We start from the raw sequence: 25,889 nt of genomic DNA, 5'->3' as shown, positions 1-25,889 counted from the left end.
AAAAACGCCGTACATACACATGAAAAGAAAAAGAAAGAGTGCGCATAATCTCTAACTGGGTATCACAGCAATAACGCGCAATTACGCTCGCGTAAATAATGCATTGTGACGTTTATTCTATGGTAGCGTGGAATAAACGGACGCCATTTTCAGTTTGATATTTCTCACAGAAAGCTCATTTCAAAAAAGCTCTTAAATAATTTGAATATAATATCGATACATTTTTACTATCATATTACGAAATATGATCAGAAGTAACAAGAAACAGATACAGAACATCTTTGATGGCACAACTACTTCAAAAGGTAGTGAACAATATCTTAAATTGCAAATTTTAGATTTCAATTTATGTAGGCCACCACTGCACTGTACTGATTATGATTCCAACATCGGTTCATACACACCACCGCGCCACCCTTCGTGGCTGGGTTGGCACCAAAACTCTACTCACAAACTTCTTACTCACCACCCACTTCTAGAGACACTGGACAGCCATTACCCCGCTCTCCCACATTTACATTGGCCTGTTGTATACTGATATGATGCATAGGCTAGGCCTACAAAAATTACTCAAAATTTGTATCATTAATTTATGTTGGCATTGCCATTTAATTTATCGCCGTTAATTTATTGACATTGATTATTCATCGCAAGGTTGGGGTTTCAGTGTGTAATTCATATAAATTAGATGTTTAATTAGCCTGGCCAGGCCTACGTACGTAGTTAGGCCTAGGCCTAAACATTTACAAGCTTTTGGTATTTTAACATGTAACAGATTCTGGAGGATGTGATGTTCATTCAACAGTTGATAGAAAGTCACATCCTTCTATTAATGTCATCAAAAGAAGGAAGCGAAAATGGCAAAACTTAAAGCCAACATCAGACAAACCCCACAAAGGTCCAATCAAGATCAAACGACCATGGCGGGAAAGCAACATTACCAATGAAAGTTCAACAACTAAACCGAAGGTGAGTGGTCTTTAGTATTGTTTCGAAATCGACATAAGAATTTTTGCTAAATGTGGACCTCATTGGCCACATTTTAAGATACTGTTAGATTGTTAAAACATGAAAAATAAAGATTAATTAAATCAGACTTTGAATAGGTAATTTTGTAGTTTTAATAAAGGTAATCTCTTCCGTAGAAAAAAAATTGTCTTAAAATCTAACCAAAAATCCATTGGCTGGGCAGCCTAATTTTTTCTCTTTTGTGGGGACAGTCCACTTTTATTGCACATATGATAAACAATGGATAAATGACATTACACAGGTCAATATGGTACCGTAATAGATTATAGATAATATGATGGTATTGTGTTAAAATCTAAATATGATAAAACAATTGAATATACAGAGACAATTTATATCACAGAGCCTTACACGGTATAGGATAAAGATTTACATTCAGTATTAAAAATTGAGGTTCTGTATAATAATGATAAAATGATATATTGTATCATAAGATTATAGTTTATTATTTATGGCAGCAAATTTGACTTCTTTTTTTTTTTGCTTTAAACTATTTTTTTCTTCAGGTAAATACATTTTTTTTCGGTCAAATTTTTGGAAATTAAAATGGCATATCCTACAAAAACATTTTAAAGAAATATTTTTCAGGGGACTATACATCTTTAATGTTTGCATTCTTTTCATGAAGTATTTCGATTGTTTCTCTTATAGTTTTTATATGTGTTCAAGAGAAAATCCTTTTTATTATTATTATAGAAACAAAAGTCGATAACTCTTGGTGTTGAAGAAGTATTGAAGATGTACCGCGCAGCTTCTTGCAATATTGACTTTTCGCAACTCTCTAACCGTAAGTTATAGTAAAGAGTCAAAACTGATAAACTGTATTTCATAACAATATACGAAGTAAATATATACATTATAGATATAGCTATATATAAATTTACGTAAGGGCAAAATTCGGTAAATCGCGCGTTATTTCTAGAATGTTTTATTTTTGTTTACTACATTAATCATCGTGTCAATTTATTTAGTTATTTATAATTCTTCGTCATTGTTTAAATGCAATCATCCCTGCTGTATATTAGCCAATTTCGATGTTTTCCTTTTTTAAATCATGGTAATTTAGGATCTTTTTGGCAACCCCGATACAATCTCGTATCTCTTGTAACTTGTTTTACGACCATGCCATTTTTTTAAATTGTGTTTATTTTTAGGTAGGCCTATCCAAGAGAAGACAAGTACCTACGGAAGTGTTACCAATTCATGTGCTTTCTTTCGTTCACCAGCTAAGAGTCTTTATGGTGGTAACAATTTGAATGTAAAAGATAATAACAATATAATAATTACAAATATAGTTCATCTTACTTTTTATTACAGATCTTTATCGCCACTCTCTCGAACATCGCGTTGCAAGAAACGATATGATAGAACCATGCGCTCCATCCAGAAGTCGAAGAAATGTTTAAAGACTAACTCACCGTACTGGAGCTGGCTAAGACATCATGTGGCTGGTACAAAACCAAACAGAAAGTCCATACGTACGTTGCTGAGTAGTATTAAAGACAGTGCTAAGGTTAATGCTGAAAGGATGGTTGGTAAGTATCCATCTCCTCACTGGAAATCGGAAACCAAAGAGGTAGGTTTAAACATTGGTAACATTGATGTGCTCTGTAATGATAACAGTGATAGACAGGAAACAGTTTCTAGTAGCCCTACCAGGAGATCCAAACGGATATGTTTCAGCATTCATGACACACCAGAACTGCCGTCAGTAGATGACATACTTGATGCTGATCGGAGTTGCAAGAGAAAAGTGCCACTGCGTAAGAGGGTTATTGGAAGCTGTAGTACCGTCACAATGCCAACACCCTTACATAGCTCTAGAAGATCTAAACGAGTGTGTCTTAACATTCACGATGCACCAGAGCTACCGTCAGTTAAAGAATTGCTTGATACTGATCGGAGTTGCAGGAGAAAAGTGCCACTGCGTAAGTAGTTTGAAAAATAAAATCATTTAAATCTTACTTTTAATACTAATGGCCATATTATAAAATAAATTATAGGTCTTCAAGGTCAAGGGTAGCCATGTCAAATGGAAGGCAACCAAAAACTTGAAGAAACTTTCGTGTTTATACAGACAGGTGAAGGCCTACTATCATGTGATTATTAAGTATAATCAGCATACTTAGGTCTTACATTACTGTAACGAATACTAAATTATATGTTTTTCTTAAATCTATGTATATAGGCCTACAGTAATTCAAGGTTATTGATTAGGGCCTACTAATAAACGCATACTATAATTCTTTACTGATTTTGTTTTTTACTTACTGTAAACATAAATTATGTTTGTGACTATTATTAAATGATCACATTTCAAATTGCAAAAGTAGGCGTAACAGTTCTTTTCAAATAATTATTATCTCACTAATTTGGCCAATTTGGAAAGAAAACAAAATTTCCAGTCTGAAGTCGGAGATGCTACCTCACCGTGGTAGACTGGTGTCAACATCATTGGTATCAACTTAAAAAGTGTACCAATGATGGCTAACAGCATCACGCTTAACCCATTCCAAAAAAGGCTCGCGTTTTGCCTATTTCTACTAAAGTTGAAATTTTAAAACGTGCTGTGTAATTGTTAAAATACAAATTAATATTTTAAAATACTGTCTGATTTCTTAAAACGTACTGTGTGATTTTTTAAATACAAATAAACATTTCCAAATACTATGTCTGATTTCTTAAAACGTACTGTGTAATTTTTAAAACACAGGTCTATTGTACCCCACTCAAACGTACGGAAGCCCGTTCGGGCCACAAGATAACTATATTTTAAAAGCTGTTATCTGGCGGCCGCCACTTAATTATCTGGCGGCCGCCACTTAATAATTAGTACATGTCCCGTCACGTGACATGACATGTACGTGCATTGGATCAGAGGCGATGTTGCATATGGAACGCCATCGCTGCCTCCGGCAGCAAACTTTAATTCTATTCGGCTCTTTTACCATTCGGCGCATTTCTATTCGGCCCATTTACCATTACGTTCGGCTCTTTCAGCATTCGGCTCTTTTTTATTCGGCCCATTTACCATTACGTTCGGCTCTTTTTTATTTTTTTATACGGCGCAATTAAATTCTAACCTTTTACATGGGGTCAAATGGAAGAAAATCAACGGCTGGAAATGAGTCTATGAAAAGTTTACAAAACATACAGATGCAGCATGTAAAATGTTTGGTTGGTTGAATTAAATGAATTTGAAGGCTATTTCAATATGACTAATCATTTTATTGACATGATTAATGTGTTAGAGAACTTGCAATTGTCCCACCTTATTGACTATTTTGAAAGAGAAAAGGTTTGATTTATGGCCTAGGCTAGCTAGACCTAGTCTAGTGTCAGCCTAAGTTTTAACAATAATAATTTACCCTTTCTCTCTCAAAATTTGTAAAAAGATGAATTAATTTTAGGTTATTCAACACATCTTTAATCGTAAATATGGTAAATGGGCCGAATAGAAATGCGCCAAATGCTAAAAGAGCCGAACGTAATGGTTGTAAAAGAGCCGAATAGAATTAAAGTTTGCTGCCGGAGGCAGCGATGGCGTTCCATATGCAACATCGCCTCTGATCCAATGCACGTACATGTCACGTGACGGGACATGTAATAATTATTAAGTGGCGGCCGCCAGATAATTAAGTGGCGGCCTCCAGATAATTAAGTGGCGGCCGCCAGATAATTAAGTGGCGGCCGCCAGATAATTAAGTGGCGGCCGCCAGATGATTAAGTGGCGGCCGCCAGATAATTAAGTGGCGGCCGCCAGATAATTAAGTGGCGGCCGCCAGATAATTAAGTGGCGGCCGCCAGATAACAGCTTTTAAAATATAGTTAACTTGTGGCCCGAACGGGCTTTCGTACAAACGTACGGTCTAATTTCACTATTAAAATTCAGGTCTGATTTTCGCCTCAAACGTAAGGTCTAAATGCAATGTTTAAAATGCGATTCGTCACGCTCGGTTAGACATCTGTAACTGAGCGTGACGGTTCATTCCATTTTTTTTGGGGAGGCAATAGGTAAATTAAACATACGTCGCAAACGCACATGTGGTAGGGGTGTATGGTACGTGGATTATTACCAAGTGCGCGTTGAGGAAGGATGATCTTTAAGCCTACTGTAGGCGCAGGCTAGACCCAGCCTGCTAGATAGTAGTAGTACCTATGTTTAATTTACCTATTGCCTTCCCAGCAAAAAATGGAATGACCCGTCACACTCAGTTAGAGATGTCTAACTGAGCGTGACTAATCGCATTTTAAATTTAATTTAGACCGTACGTTTGTGGCGAAAATCAGACCTGTATTTTAAAAATTATACAGTACGATTTAAAAAAATCAGACATAGTATTTGAAAATGTTCATTTGTATTTTAAAAATTACATAGTACGTCTTAAAATTTCCACTTGTATTTTTGGGTGAAACTTTTGCTGCGTATGGCGCCCCATACATAAGTGCTGTCTAACGTCATCTACATAAAAGTTGTAAAAAAACTGTCAAAATTCAAACATCGTCGCAACGTTGGCAATTTGAAAAATGTTCGTTGATTTAACGTCGCCATAGTCGTTTGAACAACGTTACCAATGTAATGCAACGAGAGATCATTTTCGGTTACCGCGTGAAAACTATTTCCAGAGTTTGCCGTCACATCATGAATACTCATGCCTGGATTCAAGTCCTCTATAATTTCTGCCTTAACCTAATAGGAAAAAAATAATGCGGCCGATCTCTGCTCCATTTTCTCAATCCATTAGTCGCGGCCTAAACGTAAAAGCATCCGGCTTATGTCTGACCCTGGACTGGCATATGGTATCATGAAGTGTAATGAATTTAAACTCGTTGAATTGATTGTTGATGTTGATAGTTTCTTTATTGTTTATAGATAATATATGGATATACCATGGATTCTATTCATTAATCCATGGATATACCTACGCGTTTTGTTGCGTTTCCTATAACGATGATAAGTTCAATATATGTCTGACTCGCCCATAATCAATCCAATGATTTGATTTCTCTTATCAAATAACAAAAAATGCCTTAATTTAACCACACGAAACGTTTCTGTTGTCAAATTAGGAATTATCATTCTTTAAAATAAATAAGAAACTTAATGGATTTCTTTTACAGATTATTTTATTTATTAAACTCAGAGGTGTGCAAAAATCACTTATCACAAATTGCGATCAACTAATTGTTATATACATATAAAATATACATATAAATCCTTTCCTTTCTCCTATAAGTGTAATAATACAATTGTTGTATCTATTGAAGTATTGAAAGTTGTTTTTTTTTAATATATGGCTGATTACCTAATATGGCACGTCATTGATGGATACTATCATTATCGGTTGACTTCACTGCTGGTGGTGTGCTCGAGATCTACGTTTATACCATGCTATATACACTTTGATTTTATTTTTAAGATTTATAAAACATTGAGAATAACGTTATTTATTACAATATTGGGTCGATATAATATTCCGGTATGTTACACATAAATGTGTGAGTGAGAGAGTGTGCGCGTAGTGTTTCTGTGACGCATGTCACCGGGTTTGCGTCACAGTTGACACAATATTTTACATAATACATCGAGATCGAAGCCGCACATCAGCGTTTGGTATGTTTACGATCATTTTCGGTAAGATAAAATCATAAAGCTATACAATTAGCTCCATGATCAACCTTCATACGTATAACATTCAATTCAATTTATTTTCCACATACTACACAACTACTACAACCTAGTACTGTACATGGAGGATGCATGTATAAAGATCTGTGCAGAGCATAGATCTTTAAGCTAGTAAGCAACCTTAGACTATAATAATAATTACAATAAACATAAAAGCATTGAGTAAATAAGTAAGGCAGTATACAAAAAAAGAAATTATTTCATGTTTCATATAATATAGTATGATATATAATAAATAATAAATAAGTAGAGTGGTATTTACTCACCATATATCGAGATCAGAGACAGTTTAAACGCACGCTTAAAGGTATTTACTGATGTTTTATCTAAGTTTAAATTGGAAATAAATTGCCATAATTTGTGGCCAGCATAAAAAAAATGGAATGTAGTCTAAGTTCGGAATTGCAGGGTGCATCAAACACCATTCATCATCTCGACATTTCATTGTTTGTATTACTAAAAGAAAGGCGCTTTTTGACGCTGGGAAAACATTATCGTGTTTAGATATTTTTTCAATAATGTTTCTTGGCCCAAATTTTTTATATATAGTACTGTGTGTAAGAAGATTGATTGTCATGAGAGATGAAATAATAGGCTATGAGATAGAGAATTTAGGTTGAAAGTTATATTCGCGTGTACTGAAATGGAAACGAATGACAATTCCGCGGCGTGTTCTTCAGGTTGTATGCTCCCCTGAGTTGTTGCTCCCTTGTAGTAAGTGTTACGCCAGCGATGTGTAATTAGTAAGCGGAAAACAATGTCGTAATTCATTGGATGCCATTGTTGTATATGACGTCGCCCCCGAAAATTACATTTTTCAATGGGGCCAAAAACAGAAAAAGAAACACAATTTCGACGAAAATTTAATATAGAATGACCAGTGATGATAGAACATTAATTTCCTCTTCTTCCAATTTGTAGCTCCGGGTGACGTGTCGGTCAATAGAGAGGCTCTACAAGGAATTTTCATGATTACCTCGATTTTCCTTTACATAAGGAATTCAATTTAGTGTTCTCGTATTTGCCTTTGATTACTGCGCAACGTCTTAAGTATACAAAAGATTAATTTATAAATTAATTGATAATTTGATTTTGTTTTAAATTTCAATGTATGCATATACATTTACAATGTAGGGAATACAATAAATACAGTTTATATACAGGGGAGGAGTTTTTCTTGTAAAATTTTAATAATTGAAGATTTTAATTATTCTGTCACCAAGGTTGAGTACAGCAACCATGTGTGGGTTACATGAAACAATACACAACTGACGTGGATGATTAATTCCATCTTCTTGTTGATCAATTCTTTTGATAAAATATCCGTCACAACTAAATAGTTGTAGCTTGTTTTTACTTGCTATGATGATGTTATCATCCACATCAACTACAACTCCTTTTGGCCCTATAACATATCCATCTTCATTTCCTTCATTGATAAGTACTTTTAGTGACTTGTCCTTGTTATCATACAATAATACTTGATTGCTTCCTTCATCTGTCATAAGTATGTTTCTAGTTTTTGTAAGAGCAACATCACAGTATCCATGTAATCCATTCCTTTGTGCTCCTATTATCTTTAAAGTCTTACCACTATTGAGGTTAAACATAAACACACGTTCAATTATCACATCTGCTACATATACAACATTAGTTGACTCATCTATGTGAAAACCCCATGGAGATTCCAATGCACCCTTACCAATGGATTTGATCACATTACCATTCACATCGCATACTTGAATGCATTTATTATTGCCATCACTGAATGCTATGTTTCCATTCTTCATTCTGTACATTCTGTTAACTCTCATATCTTCTGGCAGTGTAATCTTGCTTATATGTTCTCCTGATAGGTTGTACTTGTAAATTTCATTTGTCCAAGATGAAACAAGAAAGCAATCATCATCACACTTTACTAAACCTCTAAGCTTTCCACTTACATTGATAGGAAGGGGTTTGAATACCACATTTCCAATGCTATTTTCTTTCAGTAAATCAATTGGATGTTGGTTTCTGATGAAGTTAATTTGTCTGCTGTCCTTTTGTTTGATTTCTTCAGATTGATTAAATTCTTCCATCATATTTAATACAATCTCACTTGATTTCATAGCAGTTGTTGGTTCACTCATTAGTAACTGATTTAGGGAACTAATAGTTGTATTTACTTCAGAAGTGATTTTTGTTAATTTCGTAAGCTGTGTGTCATTAACTTTCTTTTCATTTTCATAATGTTCTTCAACTTCTTTCTTCATTTCATCTCCTTTTATATGGATTATTTGTACCATTTCTTGAACTTGGTTATCAATTTTTGTGAGACTTGTTTTTTTACTTTGTTCTAGTTCTGTAGAATTCTTTACGACGAGTTTGAGTACATTTTCTGTTTTTCTTTTGAATTCATTTGCAGATTGCTTAAATTCTTCTGAGGTGTCCTTAAATTTATCAAATGCTGTTAGAATGTTAATTAGTTCATGTTTTCCGTCCCCTGCTGCGTGTTTTATTTCTGTGCATTCAATGCATATTGGTACTTTACATTTTGTGCAATACATCTTTAATGGTTTAGCATGAGAGGGGCACAGCGCAACATTTTCATCTTTGTTTTCATGTAGTCTGATGCTTCCCAAGAGATTGTTAAGATCTGTAATTTGTGCCAGATTGTGAGACTTTCTATTGTCAGACTGAACCCGATTCTGAAGGCTGCACTCTTTCTTATTGATGTTGCTAGCCATCCTGCAATTAAAAAAATAACTTAATATGTATAATATATTATAATTAATTAATTTGAAACGATAAAGATGAGGAAATCTGTGAGATTCGAACTCGGACCGTCTGCTTGATATGCAGTTGTCCTAACAGTGGTATTGTTCAAACTCGATTAAATAGCAACTCTTTAACATTCTCGGCGTAGCACTAGTCCTAAATTGTACGCACGCGCACCAGAGATCAAATTGATACACCCTCATCTATTGAAGGGCTAGTGTTGCCCGAAAGCTCTGCTAACTTTTCTGGCTGTTTACTTTATCGTTTTGATTTAGCTTTTCGCTCTTTTTTTTGTATCTCCATTGAGATCCAGCCACTGATACCCACAGCATTGTCATTTTTTCAGTAATTTGCCTTTGGATTTATATATATATATATTATCGTTTCAAATTAATTAATTAAATATCAGTATATCACCGGGCGGTTTCGAATTAATATTCATTGCCTAATTTGTTTATACAAAAAACACATTAGGACATTAATTCGAAACCGCCCGGTGATATAATGAAATTTAATTAATTAATTTGAAACGATAAAGATGAGGAAATCTGTGAGAATGAGAAAAAGTCGTCCCAACCGAGACTTGAACTCCGACTGCCTGCTTGATATGCAGATGTCCTAACCATTAGACCACTGGGGCTTTCATGGTATTGTTCAAACTCAATTGGATAGCGACTCTTTAACATTCTCGGCGTGGTACGACGGAACAGTATTAGTCCTCAGTTGTACAACTGAGGACTAATACTGTTCCGCCGTACCACGAGTCTCGGTTGGGGCTAACTTTTCTGGCTGTTTTACTTCTCGTTTTGATTTAGCTTTTCGCTTTATTTTGTATCTCCATTGAGATCCAGCCACTGATACCCACAGCATTGTCATTTTTTCAGTAATTTGCCTTTGTATTTATATATATATATATATATTCTGGGATAAGCATGGGTACAAAATTGGGACCTAACTTTGCTTGCCTCTTTATGGGGTATTTTGAGCAGAATGTGTTACGAGATTATAAGGGAAAAAAACCAGATTTATTCAAACGGTATATTGATGATTGTGTTGGTGTTATGTCGGGAACTTTAGATGAACTTAATGAGTTCATTAACTTTGTGAACAATTTTCATCCTGCTATAAAGTTTACTCATGAAATTTCTGACAAGTGTGTGCCTTTCCTTGATATTAGTTTATCTATTGATAAACCTGGTCTTTCTACATCCGTCCACTACAAAGATACTGACGCGCACACTTATCTAAATTACAACTCTTCGCATCCTCCAGCTTGTAAGAATGCTATACCGTATTCGCAACTTGTTAGACTTCGACGTTTATGTAGCGATGATGATGACTTTAACATCAAAGCATCTGAGATGATCGATTTTTTCAATGCACGCGAATATCCATCTGACATTACTGTGAAATCTCTAAGAAAAGTTTGCCAGTTAACGCACGAGAACACATTGCAACCTACACATAATACAAATGCTTGTGACCGCATACCTCTAGTCCTCACGTATCATCCTATGAATAAGAAGGTTATTAACATTGTTCGCGATAACTTTTCAATTTTGACTGAAGATAAATCCGCTACAAAAGATATTTTTCAAGAACCACCCATGATAGCTTACAGACGTGATCAAAGCATTAAAGACACTTTAGTTAAATCTAAATTACAAAACAAAGGTAATGAATCAATTGGAACATTCAAATGTAATAGAAATAGATGTTCGACATGTAATTACGTTTCATGTTCAAACCAAATAGTAGGACCTTCTGGTAATTATGTGATCACAGATCGTATTACGTGCACCACTGGAAATCTAGTTTATTGTATTTCGTGTACTAAATGTAATATGCTTTATATTGGTGAAACTAAACGCAGGTTAGGTGATAGGTTTGTAGAACATTTAAGGTCTATTAAACTAAAGACTCCCGGATTACCTGTAGCCACCCATTTTTGTAATAATGAGCATTCCCTTTCGGATATTACTATTTCTGGTGTTAAAGTATGTAATGGTTCTGAGACATCTCGTAGAATTATAGAAGAAAGAATAATTGTAAAGCTTGGCACTCTTGCCCCTACCGGCATAAATGTACAATTTAGATCCTTTAAACATTAATTTTGCCAGAGACATTCACATATTAACAATTATTTACACTTGAAGGTTTTGTCTTTGTTTTAAATTTCCTGCTTTATAAGCAACCATTCCTGCTTTGTACACCATAGCTTTTGGAGGCGTGCCTTTATAACTATGCCTTTTGTTTGTTAACATCTTTGATTGGTTGATTTGTTTTATTATGTAATTTTGTGACTTATATGTTATCCTTTGTTACAATTCTTTTCACCTGATGATGGGCTATGCCCGAAACATGTCGTTAAAATAAATCTATATTGAGGCAGTTTTAACTTATTTGATCTTGATTTTTTTCTATATCCTGCCTATGCAGCTCTTTGATTTATATATATATATATATATATATATATATACACACAATAGGCAAAGAACTGTACTGCGACCTTTTTATTTTTATTTGTTATGTTATTTTGTCAAAATTGAAGCGATGTCATATGGACTATATTTTCCAGTATTTATTACTTGATTTATGTTCGTTGTGTTTACCTATAGGCCTATATACTGATAATAGACTTGACAAACCATCAGCGGGTTTATTACACCACTTATTTATGATCATCGTATGACCTACTTGACATTGACATTGTCTCTATAACAATCTAACCTTTCATGAACTTGTATTTGCTAAAACGATTGAATCACTGATTCATCTGCTCAATGTTTACCAATGTACAGTATAGGCCCCATAAACTAATTTTGGTTATTACTGAAGAAAGGGCTTCTTTTTTAAATGAATGTTGTAAATGTTGTGAATTGCTACTACAGTAATAGGAATTTTTCCCTTGCCAATGTTACATATTTTCCCAAAGAAGCAGCCAAGAAGAAGATAAAAGATGTAATCAAAGTACTATTTGGAAAACAGTAAAGTGTAACATTTTATCTATAGGCCTATATACATTTACGTAAGGGCAAAATTCAATAATCCGCGCCTTACTTCTAGAGGTATATAAAGTTGGTTCGTACTTTCGGTACTGATTTTAACCACGTGATGTAACCCTATTTACTAATTAAATTGAGTTAGATAATTAGTTATTGACAATTAAAATGAATTTAGGTTCAACGATTTGACCCAAATAGTGGTGTTTTCCGATCGTGGTATACACTGTCTAATGGATGTCCATCTTGAAAAATACCCGTACACAATAATACGAGGATGCTTCGCATTTTCCTATCTCCTGCTACGATAATAGATTTTAATGGCTGAAAACCGGTTGAACAGTTCGAGTACAGCATCATAATGTTGAAGACAGGCCGATTTTCATTAAAAACTACTATTTTAGATTTAATATACGTTTATACAAATGTATTGATTTTCGATGAATGGATCATTCAAAATTATTTGGTTTAACCATGGAGGTATACCTTCATGGTTTAACACAAGTAGATAAATGTATGGGCCTTTAGAGAATAAACTTAAAACTTATAGTATTGCAATACTATACAAACTGTAAATACCTATTAACCACTACTGATAAATAGGTATTAACCACTTTTGATCCCAATTTGAATCACCAATTTCTTTCTGTGAGTGTTGGTACTGTTAGATATAATATAAACATATATACAAATAAACTGTATTACTGTGAGTGTGGGCAGTCCCTACTGTTAGATTATAAACACATAATACACAAATAAACCATATTACTGACAGTTGCATCTTAACGTTTGTATTAATTAATAATTACAAAAATATAAACGTCGTAGCGGTGTATCGTCACATTTATGTACTTTACTATTTCAATCGACTATGACAGGGACAGTTTTAACAAAGTATTAAATCGCAAATGTTTTACTGTATTTAGTGGTATATTATCTATAGGCCTATAAAACATAAAAATATATTTGGTTGCTGATTGGATAAAGAATATATTTAAAAATTGTTCGTCTTTGTACCTTCCATCAACCTTAATGTTACATACAAACACAAATTGGGTTTGTTCCCAGGGTGCTAATTTTGGTTGACTGCATAAATCATCGTGTCTATTTTAATATTCGTTTCTGTAAACGACAACGTATTATAGTCCTGTGGTATACGTACATTTGAAATCGCAAGTTTTTTTAAGCTGAAATTACTGTGTATTCGAGAACGTCCATCTGTGGGCACGACCAGGATGGTACGCGAGCGAAGCTAATTAAGGTTAATAAGGCCAGTAACATATTGATATGATAAACATAATCATACACATTTTTATTCCTTTTAGTTGACAAATACAGTTTATCTCAAAAATAAGTCCATTCTATAATATTGAAAAGAAGCTCAGTGGGCTTGATTTTGAGAAGAAGCCCCCTTGGAGGTTTTACGGTATCATTTTGTACACAGTAGACCTACTATGTATACAACTTCAACAACTTGAAGCATGATCCGATATATCAACTGTTCAAAATAATTTGTTCCAGAAAACGTGACCTCATCGAATTGATTATCGTTTGCTTATACAGGGTAATGGTTAGTTCGGGGGTCAGTTCATCTCCTTACACTGGGGTGTTACCTGTCTGAATGGTTGATAAATCATCGCTATGACAACTTTGTCTCCGAACCTGATTGTGATTGAAACAGTTATAAACACAATGTATTACTTTTCAGCTTTTCAAATACTTTTAAATGCTCGTTTAATATTGGCTAAACAAATGATATATAAATTCTAACCGCTTTAATTTTCTCCAAAGGAAATTAAAAGTAGGCCTACAATTGAAAAATATATTGCATGTAGAGAAAATAAGATGGAAGGGTGGAATCTATAAAATGGTTTAAATTGGAAAACATGAATGAAGAAATGGAAAACCTAATTAGAATTTTAAAATCTAGAAACTGAAAAAAGAAAGATAAAAGATAAGACCAACCAGCTCTTCTATTTTTACTTTTATATTTGAATTTGTGAGTATTGGGTATATTCATGATTTCAGTTAAATTTGAGCCTCAATTTTTGCAAAATTTTAAAGTAATTTCAATTTATTTATTTATAATTCGTAGCTACCTTAGTATTAATTTTAATTTGTTGTAGGCATATATGTGCAATTTTTTTTTTTAAATGGAATAAAGTATCTTATATTTCTTTACATTATGTTGCTTTAATTTATACTATTGCGGGTATAGTAAAGGTTATTGTCTCGAATTGTTTATTACAGTCAATTCTATATTTTTTATATGAAATCCAGAGTGACAATTATTATTAGATGAATTGCAATCTCTTTTACGCATTAGTTTAATACCATTGTAGCTGCAGATTACTGATCATGAGACAAAAAATAAATATTGAGCGCTATAAAATAAAATCATTTATTCCTTCTGCAGTTAGATCCTACAATGGTACTCTAAAAAAGATAATTATGCTGTGTAATATGAACCTGTGTTTTTTTTGTGTTTTTTTTTTCTAATCATATTTTAGATTTTTATTATGATTGTTGTGCTTGTGCTTGTCTTTTGTGTACTTTTTAAACGTTTTTATGAAATTGTATTACCAAATGAATTTCCCTAGAGTTTGGGATAATAAATATTTATTGAATTGAATTGAGCCACGGAGGAGTAGTACGGTACCTTTACGGATTCTTTTTTTTTTCATTAGCTCGTGTTTATCAATTATTTGAATAAAAAATATTTTAGGAAATAATTTTCATTAATATTTGTAGCCTATAGGAGCCTAACAATTTATATTGTGTTTCTGTTGTTTGAAATTTGTTTTAGTGATTTTTGTTTTCTAAATATTGCATAAATCATTGAACGGTTGGTGATACCAATAACAATGTCAGCTTATAAGAAAATATTGAGGGATTTGATGCGATAATGGTATGTGGAAGAATCTTTAGTTATACATGTGGGTTTTTCGCGCCGCGCCTTTAGGCAGTTATATCCAAGAGAACGGAATCATTAGGAAACAGTTATCATACGGTAGCTTATTGTTTACTACGGCTCAAAAATGAGTATTTGGAAACTCAAACTGGGCATACTCAAACCCTACATTACGTCTGGGAGAAGATAGTCTATGAGATGTATGTAGGCAGTTAGTCTGGCAGTCAGCGTAGGTATTTATCATGAATAATCCTTCCTCTATGGTGTAAATAGTATTTAATACCCGATAGGTTCTGCTTTGGGATTAAATAGATCATTATTTCAGACTCTATTTTACTTTACAACAAATGTTTACTGTAAACTAAATAATTAATCATTATTTCCTAAATTATTTAATAGAATATCGATTTAAAAAAAAGAATGAAAAAAGAACAATAATTATAGTTGTTACGTCAAAAAGTTGAGCGGCGTTTTTTGTAAGAAATATTTCTTTCGAGATTGAAATCTGTACATATATCAATAACTTAATAATCTATTTGTATAATAATGGCGATTTTCTGACAATGTATCGCAATTTAGATCCTCATAATAATAAATATTCTTTTCATTCAGTTTACATTGTTGTATATTATCGTCTATACTTTCAAAAAGGTCAGTATTTGAACAAGGCTGTCGATACAGTAAATATAATGTTAGTGGTTTATATTTCTTCCATTTTTTTTCGATAGTAATTATTTCCAAATGTTCGCACATGAGGTCGTCAAGAATGTTAAATTATAGATATTATTTACTTATATAGGAATATAAATTCTCTCACTCCCAAAACCTACATTGCTATTTTACCTACCATTTCTAATCTTAGACGTCAATCTATCCTATGCCCTCCCAAATCTTACCGCCATTTAGAGGCCTACTTCCATCATCTCTCACAAACACTATCTGTTTTGAGTTTCAAAGACAATATTAAAAATTCCCTGATCCCGGTAGGGCTATATGGCGACTATTTTTTTTCTTCTTGTTTTCCTAATCTAATTTAATAATTTCTGGTTTCTCATTCTTTGAAAATGTTTCTTTTCATATCATCTGTCTGAATAGATTTCGTCTGTTTAATGTGCGTTTCTCCTTTACCTTATTTTTATTATAGTAATAGTATAGTAGTATCATGGGTCTACCTGCCCAACTTATTTAGGCTCCCTTCCAAACATAAAATGTTTGTTTATTGATTGATTGATTGATTGAATAAAGTTTACAAGAAACATAAAGATAAATAATTCAAAAATGATTACAGTCATTCTCCAATGATAAATTCTATGAACTATATAATTACCCTCTGTGAGATAGTTTTGTTTCATTCGTATTTCACTAACTAATTAAAAATTGAAATTTTTTATTTAAAAAATAATGTCTTATAAAATGTCTGCATACCTATTTTTAAAAATTACATACAAAAATCAATATACTAAATGTTGACTATGGCTACTATTATTACTCTATGATAGAAATAATAATAATATTCCAATAGTTTCTCATTGTATTGTTTGTAAAACATGCATAAAAGATCTATACTTTTTGAATAGATTGATTAATTTAAAATCCATTTCCAAAAGCATTCTTGTCACAACAATTCCTTCTTAAAATTACAGCATTAATAAAATAAAAAATCTTTTTGCTTTCTTGTTTTTTAATTTATTTTGAAAGCAAAAATTATGTATAAACCTGTGTAGTTATTGGAAATAATTGATAAAAATTACCTTTTTGAATCGTTGTACAGCTTTCCTAACACGTCTGGACGTTGTTTTTAAAACATGAAAATTAAGGAAGATACTAAATTGCGACCTTTTTATTTGTTGTTGGTTATCAGTCAAAATTGAAATTTTACAATCATAATTGCCATACCGGACTACATTTTCTATAATTTTGTTATTACTTGATTTATGTTTTCTTGTGTTTACTTTTATACTGATAATAGACTTGACAAACCATCAGTGGGTTTATTACACCACTTATTCCTGATCATTGTATGGCATACTTGACATGTATTAATTTGTTTACAATCACATTGTTAATGTTATATATATATTGCCCCTATAACAATCTAATCGTTCATGAAATTTTATTTACTAAAACGATTTAATCACTGATTTATCTGTTCAATTTTTACTAATGCACAGACCCCATAAACTAGATAAATAACTAGTTTTAGTTATTATAAAGTGTTTTATTATTTAGGAGTGTTCAGATCTGTAGTCTGTCAAGCACAAGATCCGAATATCTTCCTTATATACCTATGGTTAATACGTAATACTACTTTATTTAGCAACCTAAATTTTCGTTTAGACAATCTTTTGGCGAGTTGCTGATGTAATATAGCATCCATGGTTTGCGTTGAATTTTTGACACATCTGAAATCAACATTATGTTATTAACTGTTCATCTTACTTTTTTTAAATAGAAATAGGCACATAGCCATACTTTTATAATACATTTTAAGAAAATTAAAATTAATGGTAAACTATTTAACCCAAGTTTAAGCATCCGTTTCAGAAATTCTGGATTTGCATTGAGACGAGAAGACAACTATGCCTACTATGAATAAGATAAGCTGGTGGATTGGTGTTCAACAAGCAGGGTTGTTGCAAAACTCGAGCAAATTGTCATTGAGATTATAATTTGTTATGGGAAAGATTGTATTGACAGATAGAACACCAGACTGCATGAACCTGTACATTTTTTATTGTAATTAATTTTATATGTTCATCGCCAATACGCGTGAGAGGCTGTATGTGTTTCCGCAGTCAAAATATAACCGATAACTACATCGATAATTAACCGTTAATGTTCATGTGGAATAGGGGATTTCCACTGATCATTTCTTATTAAAATGAGATAATTATCGGATAAAATATAAATAAAAATATTAAATAGAGCATTATTTCAGACTTCAGATTACAAAGAATATTTACTGTAAACTAAATAATAAATCATTATTTCTTAAATTATTTAATAGAATATCGATTTTTTTTTAATGAAGAAAGAATAATTATAGCTGTTACGTCAAAAAGTTGAGCTGCGTTTTTTGTAAGAAATATTTCTTTCGAGATGGAAATGTGTACATATATCAATAACTTAATAATCTATTTGTATAATAATGGAGATTTTCTGACAATGTATCGCAATTTAGATCCTCATAATAATAAATATTGTTTTTATTCAGTATAGATTGTTGTATATTATCGTCTATACTTTCAAAAGGTCAGTATTTGAACCAGGCTGTCGATACAGTAAATATAATGTTAGTTGTTTATATTTCTTCCATTTTATTTCGATAGTAATTATTTTCAAATGTTCGCACATGCATGAGGTCGTCAAGAATGTTAAATTATGGATATTATTTACTTATATAGAAATATAAATTCTCTCCCTCCCAAAACCTACATTTCTATTTTACCTACCATTTCTAATCTTAAACGTCAATCCATTTAATATTACCCTCCCAAATCTTACCGCCATTTAGAGGCCTACTTCCATCATCTCTCACAAACAGACTATCTATTTTGGGTTTCAAACACAATATTAACAAGACCATGTAGATGGCTGCAGTCGCGTGCTCAAGGTAGTGTTTACCGACCGACCGACCAACCGACCGACATTGTGAGCTTTAGAGTGCAAAAAAAAAATGGCATGAAAAGTTAAGAGCTCAGATGTTGGCCATCCTGGAAACAGCACACATTTTGAGGAAGCTGTTATGTCTCTAAGCTTCTTATTTCGTTTCGTTTCCCAAGGTGAGACTCGATCTCGGTACCACAACTGATAAAAGTTGTAGAAAGATTCCTCCGTGTATTTACTATGCAGTAACCACTTTGGTGTACATAGATTATTACATACCGCAATGAATTATAACTTTTTACTATGATGAACTCTTTAAAAATATTAAAAAAATGATGCACTGTTAGTTCTTTTAAAACCAAATTACTTAATTATCTCAATATTTATTTTTTAAATAATTTTGATATTGAAAATGTGTGTAGTTGGTCGCTTTCTTGTCGATGCTTTTATTGTAGAAGGTAATTTATTTATTTTTCTCTGTTCTGGGTTGACCAACTAGCATAGGTGTTTAGCACCTGTTTGGTCTTTCCGTGCCTCCTTTTATAATTGTTTTGTCTTCTTTGTTATGTATATGGCAGAAATTGAAAAAATAAATAAATAAACTATATACTATTAAATTTAATAGGCCTATATGAACATTTTAAGAAAGAAAGTTAATGTTATGTTTGTTATTTCGGCCTATGAAAATTTCATAATTTGTTTGATTGCCGAAATTATTTTTTTTAAATTTAATGATGACTTAATCAACTTTTGTTCTCTTAATTTCATAATGAATCATACATAGGATAAACTTTAAGAAAATGAAATGCAAAATAGCTGTTAGGTGCATTCTGACGATCTATATTAATTTTAAAATTTAACATATTTTCACCATTTTGTTAACTCACACGTACGTGCGTAGCCTGTCACTTGTATAACGTAATTTCGAGTTGAAAAGTGAATCAAATATGATGATATTATTAAAGAAAGGTTGTAAACAGAAATCGGGCAAAAAGAGTGCATAATAACATTTACCGCGCAATGCGCGTACAAAAATCTGCGCACTCATGGCAATTTTTTGAACGCTTAAAATGGCCTGAAACGTAGGCCTACTCTTATTTCATCGAAAATAAATTTTGAAATTTTTAAGCGCGCGTACGCATGCGTTACATGCGCTACGAACGTAATTGTATTGCCATATGATGATTTATGCCCTGAAATTTTATTTAATTGCGATTACAAACGTGATTTCGTTAAATCGTGCGTAGACCGCGTAATTTTTGATTGCGCACCGTGAAAACATAACCACATCCTTTCCTGGCCATAAGGAACATACTGTGAAAAATTGACTTAGCTAGATGAAAGTGATATCAAGACAAAGATAAAAGTTAGTGTTTACCGACCGACCGACATAGTGAACTAATTTAATAATTTCTGGTTTCTTATTCCTTGAAAATGTTTCTTTTCATATCATCTGTCTGAATAGATTTCGTCTGTCCAATATGCGTTTCTCCTTTACCTTATTTTTATTACAGTAATAGTATAGTATTATCATGTCTCTTTCTGCTCAACTATTGTTACTTTGTTTATTTTTGGGAGCCTGCGTAAAGTTGTTATAACTTATTTAGGCTCCTTTCCAAACATACAATGTTTGTTTACTGATTGATTGTTTGATTGAATAAAGTTTACAAGAAACATAAAGATAAATAATTCAAAAATGATTATAGTCATTCTCCAATGATAAATTCGATGAACTATATAATTACCCTCTGTGAGATAGTTTTGTTTCATTCGTATTTCACTAACTAATTAAAAATTGAAATTTTTTATTTAAAAAATAATGTCTTATAAAATGTCTGCATACCTATTTTTAAAAATTACATACAAAAATCAATATACTAAATGTTGACTATGGCTACTATTATTACTCTATGATAGAAATAATAATAATATTCCAATAGTTTCTCGTTGTATTGTTTGTAAAACATGCATAAAAGATCTTTAGTTTTTGAATAGATTGATTAATTTAAAATCCATTTCCAAAAGCATTCTTGTCACAATTCCTTCTTAAAATTACAGCATTAATAAAATAAAAAATCTTTTTGCTTTCTTGTTTTTTAATTTATTTTGAAAGCAAAAATTATGTATAAACCTGTGTAGTTATTGGAAATAATTGATAAAAATTACCTTTTTGAATCGTTGTACAGCTTTCCTAATACGTCTGGACGTTGTTTTTAAAACATGAAAATTAAGGAAGATACTAAATTGCGACCTTTTTATTTGTTGTTGGTTATCAGTCAAAATTGAAATTTTACAATCATAATTGCCATACCGGACTACATTTTCTATAATTTTTTGATTTATGTTTTCTTGTGTTTACTTTTATACTGATAATAGACTTGACAAACCATCAGTGGGTTTATTACACCACTTATTCCTGATCATTGTATGGCATACTTGACATTTATTAATTTGTTTACAATCACATTGTTAATGTTATATATATATTGCCCCTATAACAATCTAACCGTTTATGAAATTGTATTTACTAAAACGATTTAATCACTGATTTATCTGTTCAATGTTTACTAATGCACAGACCCCATAAACTAGATAAATAACTAGTTTTAGTTATTATAAAGTGTTTTATTATTTAGGAGTGTTCAGATCTGTAGTCTGTCAAGCACAAGATCCGAATATCTTCCTTATATACCTATGGTTAATACGTAATACTACTTTATTTAGCAACCTAAATTTTCGTTTAGACAATCTTTTGGCGAGTTGCTAATTTAATATAGCATCCATGGTTTGCGTTGAATTTTTGACACATCTGAAATCAACATTATGTTATTAACTGTTCATCTTACTTTTTTTAAATAGAAATAGGCACATAGTCATACTTTTATAATACATTTTAAGAAAATTAAAATTAATGGTAAACTATTTAACCCAAGTTTAAGCATCCGTTTCAGAAATTCTGGATTTGCATTGAGACGAGAAGACAACTATGCCTACTATGAATAAGATAAGCTGGTGGATTGGTGTTCAACAAGCAGGGTTGTTGCAAAACTCGAGCAAATTGTCATTGAGATTATAATTTGTTATGGGAAAGATTGTATTGACAGATAGAACACCAGACTGCATGAACCTGTACATTTTTTATTGTAATTAATTTTATATGTTCATCGCCAATACGCGTGAGAGGCTGTACGTGTTTCCGCAGTCAAAATATAACCGATAACTACATCGATAATTAACCGTTAATGTTCATGTGGAATAGGGGATTTCCACTGATCATTTCTTATTAAAATGAGATAATTATCGGATAAAATATAAATAAAAATATTAAATAGAGCATTATTTCAGACTTCAGATTACAAAGAATATTTACTGTAAACTAAATAATAAATCATTATTTCTTAAATTATTTAATAGAATATCGATTTTTTTTTAATGAAGAAAGAATAATTATAGCTGTTACGTCAAAAAGTTGAGCTGCGTTTTTTGTAAGAAATATTTCTTTCGAGATGGAAATGTGTACATATATCAATAACTTAATAATCTATTTGTATAATAATGGAGATTTTCTGACAATGTATCGCAATTTAGATCCTCATAATAATAAATATTGTTTTTATTCAGTATAGATTGTTGTATATTATCGTCTATACTTTCAAAAGGTCAGTATTTGAACCAGGCTGTCGATACAGTAAATATAATGTTAGTTGTTTATATTTCTTCCATTTTATTTCGATAGTAATTATTTTCAAATGTTCGCACATGCATGAGGTCGTCAAGAATGTTAAATTATGGATATTATTTACTTATATAGAAATATAAATTCTCTCCCTCCCAAAACCTACATTTCTATTTTACCTACCATTTCTAATCTTAAACGTCAATCCATTTAATATTACCCTCCCAAATCTTACCGCCATTTAGAGGCCTACTTCCATCATCTCTCACAAACAGACTATCTATTTTGGGTTTCAAACACAATATTAACAAGACCATGTAGATGGCTGCAGTCGCGTGCTCAAGGTAGTGTTTACCGACCGACCGACCAACCGACCGACATTGTGAGCTTTAGAGTGCAAAAAAAAAATGGCATGAAAAGTTAAGAGCTCAGATGTTGGCCATCCTGGAAACAGCACACATTTTGAGGAAGCTGTTATGTCTCTAAGCTTCTTATTTCGTTTCGTTTCCCAAGGTGAGACTCGATCTCGGTACCACAACTGATAAAAGTTGTAGAAAGATTCCTCCGTGTATTTACTATGCAGTAACCACTTTGGTGTACATAGATTATTACATACCGCAATGAATTATAACTTTTTACTATGATGAACTCTTTAAAAATATTAAAAAAATGATGCACTGTTAGTTCTTTTAAAACCAAATTACTTAATTATCTCAATATTTATTTTTTAAATAATTTTGATATTGAAAATGTGTGTAGTTGGTCGCTTTCTTGTCGATGCTTTTATTGTAGAAGGTAATTTATTTATTTTTCTCTGTTCTGGGTTGACCAACTAGCATAGGTGTTTAGCACCTGTTTGGTCTTTCCGTGCCTCCTTTTATAATTGTTTTGTCTTCTTTGTTATGTATATGGCAGAAATTGAAAAAATAAATAAATAAACTATATACTATTAAATTTAATAGGCCTATATGAACATTTTAAGAAAGAAAGTTAATGTTATGTTTGTTATTTCGGCCTATGAAAATTTCATAATTTGTTTGATTGCCGAAATTATTTTTTTTAAATTTAATGATGACTTAATCAACTTTTGTTCTCTTAATTTCATAATGAATCATACATAGGATAAACTTTAAGAAAATGAAATGCAAAATAGCTGTTAGGTGCATTCTGACGATCTATATTAATTTTAAAATTTAACATATTTTCACCATTTTGTTAACTCACACGTACGTGCGTAGCCTGTCACTTGTATAACGTAATTTCGAGTTGAAAAGTGAATCAAATATGATGATATTATTAAAGAAAGGTTGTAAACAGAAATCGGGCAAAAAGAGTGCATAATAACATTTACCGCGCAATGCGCGTACAAAAATCTGCGCACTCATGGCAATTTTTTGAACGCTTAAAATGGCCTGAAACGTAGGCCTACTCTTATTTCATCGAAAATAAATTTTGAAATTTTTAAGCGCGCGTACGCATGCGTTACATGCGCTACGAACGTAATTGTATTGCCATATGATGATTTATGCCCTGAAATTTTATTTAATTGCGATTACAAACGTGATTTCGTTAAATCGTGCGTAGACCGCGTAATTTTTGATTGCGCACCGTGAAAACATAACCACATCCTTTCCTGGCCATAAGGAACATACTGTGAAAAATTGACTTAGCTAGATGAAAGTGATATCAAGACAAAGATAAAAGTTAGTGTTTACCGACCGACCGACATAGTGAACTAATTTAATAATTTCTGGTTTCTTATTCCTTGAAAATGTTTCTTTTCATATCATCTGTCTGAATAGATTTCGTCTGTCCAATATGCGTTTCTCCTTTACCTTATTTTTATTACAGTAATAGTATAGTATTATCATGTCTCTTTCTGCTCAACTATTGTTACTTTGTTTATTTTTGGGAGCCTGCGTAAAGTTGTTATAACTTATTTAGGCTCCTTTCCAAACATACAATGTTTGTTTACTGATTGATTGTTTGATTGAATAAAGTTTACAAGAAACATAAAGATAAATAATTCAAAAATGATTATAGTCATTCTCCAATGATAAATTCGATGAACTATATAATTACCCTCTGTGAGATAGTTTTGTTTCATTCGTATTTCACTAACTAATTAAAAATTGAAATTTTTTATTTAAAAAATAATGTCTTATAAAATGTCTGCATACCTATTTTTAAAAATTACATACAAAAATCAATATACTAAATGTTGACTATGGCTACTATTATTACTCTATGATAGAAATAATAATAATATTCCAATAGTTTCTCGTTGTATTGTTTGTAAAACATGCATAAAAGATCTTTAGTTTTTGAATAGATTGATTAATTTAAAATCCATTTCCAAAAGCATTCTTGTCACAATTCCTTCTTAAAATTACAGCATTAATAAAATAAAAAATCTTTTTGCTTTCTTGTTTTTTAATTTATTTTGAAAGCAAAAATTATGTATAAACCTGTGTAGTTATTGGAAATAATTGATAAAAATTACCTTTTTGAATCGTTGTACAGCTTTCCTAATACGTCTGGACGTTGTTTTTAAAACATGAAAATTAAGGAAGATACTAAATTGCGACCTTTTTATTTGTTGTTGGTTATCAGTCAAAATTGAAATTTTACAATCATAATTGCCATACCGGACTACATTTTCTATAATTTTTTGATTTATGTTTTCTTGTGTTTACTTTTATACTGATAATAGACTTGACAAACCATCAGTGGGTTTATTACACCACTTATTCCTGATCATTGTATGGCATACTTGACATTTATTAATTTGTTTACAATCACATTGTTAATGTTATATATATATTGCCCCTATAACAATCTAACCGTTTATGAAATTGTATTTACTAAAACGATTTAATCACTGATTTATCTGTTCAATGTTTACTAATGCACAGACCCCATAAACTAGATAAATAACTAGTTTTAGTTATTATAAAGTGTTTTATTATTTAGGAGTGTTCAGATCTGTAGTCTGTCAAGCACAAGATCCGAATATCTTCCTTATATACCTATGGTTAATACGTAATACTACTTTATTTAGCAACCTAAATTTTCGTTTAGACAATCTTTTGGCGAGTTGCTAATTTAATATAGCATCCATGGTTTGCGTTGAATTTTTGACACATCTGAAATCAACATTATGTTATTAACTGTTCATCTTACTTTTTTTAAATAGAAATAGGCACATAGTCATAC

Source organism: Antedon mediterranea, chromosome 5 (genome assembly GCF_964355755.1).
Source record: "Antedon mediterranea chromosome 5, ecAntMedi1.1, whole genome shotgun sequence".
In the NCBI taxonomy this organism is placed as follows: Eukaryota; Metazoa; Echinodermata; class Crinoidea; order Comatulida; family Antedonidae; genus Antedon; species Antedon mediterranea.
Note: the sequence above shows the minus strand (reverse complement) of the source record.